This window comes from Prunus dulcis, chromosome 5, assembly GCF_902201215.1.
Source record: "Prunus dulcis chromosome 5, ALMONDv2, whole genome shotgun sequence".
Taxonomy (NCBI): Eukaryota; Viridiplantae; Streptophyta; class Magnoliopsida; order Rosales; family Rosaceae; genus Prunus; species Prunus dulcis.
This window is the reverse complement of record NC_047654.1, coordinates 4,863,400-4,864,848: the sequence shown is the minus strand read 5'-3', so window position 1 is coordinate 4,864,848 and position 1,449 is coordinate 4,863,400.

Below are 1,449 nucleotides of genomic sequence, written 5' to 3'. Positions count from 1 at the left end.
TCCTAAAAAAAGTAATCTTTCTCGATAAAGTCGGTTGATTGGGATAAAGTTGTATCCCTTAGAAACCGTACATGCACCTTTTGATGCATACGGTTCAACAAAAATCACGAAAAAAAAGAATCAATGTGTAAATGTAGATTCTAGCACTTTTTTTTCATAACAGGCTTTTAACTTATAAAAAGGGGCTTTTCTTTCATTTTTCAAGAAGGGTGGTTTTTAGCCTGTTTTGTTTATCTATAAAAAAAATTTACTAAACTTATCTAACTAACTTCTCGTTGATGTATTGTTTCATCGAGATACAATCTAAATCGCGATGTAATTTTCTTGTTCCTGAATGGGCTTCTTCAATTTTTTTTAGGTTTATGCTCTACTCCGAGTAAAGATACGCCCGATTTGGATTTGCACATATAGGACAAATGCCCCAATACCACGTCCTTTTGCTACGGCTTCCTTTTTTTTTTTTTTCAATTTATTTCATGTCTTACAACAAATATTCACCGCATTCATCATATTACTCGATTGATTAACAGTTTGAGATCACTTCTATTTATAAAGAAATAGAATATGATATAAATAGTAATCATAAATATATTTATTACCCATTGGTTTTTTTCTAAACGGAGCCTGGATACTTCATTTTATTGGCCTAACCAAGCCAACCATAAATTATTCTAATTGATAATATTAATCTGTATACCCTCCCGAAAAAATAGATCTAATTGCACTTCACGCTCCAAATTTTTGATAATTCAATCAATCTTTCTTGGGCGAAAGGGAGGATATCTCGATCGGGGAAGAGAACGGGGAAATACCATATGACCCAATATATCTGACAAGCCGCACTATACGTCAATCCACAATGCATCTTCCTCTCCGGGACTTCGAAAAGGTACTCTCGGAACACCAATAGGCATTAAATAAAAGAAAATTAAGTACTATATCTCACTTTGATGTGAAAGCGTAACAATGGGTTTATTGTCCTAATAATATCGGCCTTTTATCATATTTTATCCATAGATTGATAAAGTTCATAAAAAAAGATAAAGAAGACAAAATGAATAAAGGAAAATTCTTACAAATAAGTCCTTTGGATGATGAACAAATATATATATATGCATTCACTCATATAAAATGGTATCAACTCCCCTACCATTGCGTATTGGTACTTATCGGGTGTAGAATAGATCTGCTTCTTTTTGTTCCTACGAACAAAATAGTTTCATTATTACTAAAAGTAATTATTACGAAAAGAATCAAACAAATATTAATCCTTTCCCCAAGATAATCCACGGTCCACAGCATATTTTTTTCCAATGCAATAAAGTTACATTGTGTCTATTTTTCGTTGATAAAGGGGTATTTCCATGGGTTTGCCTTGGTATCGTGTTCATACCGTTGTATTGAATGATCCCGGCCGTTTGATTGCTGTCCATATAATGCATACAGCTC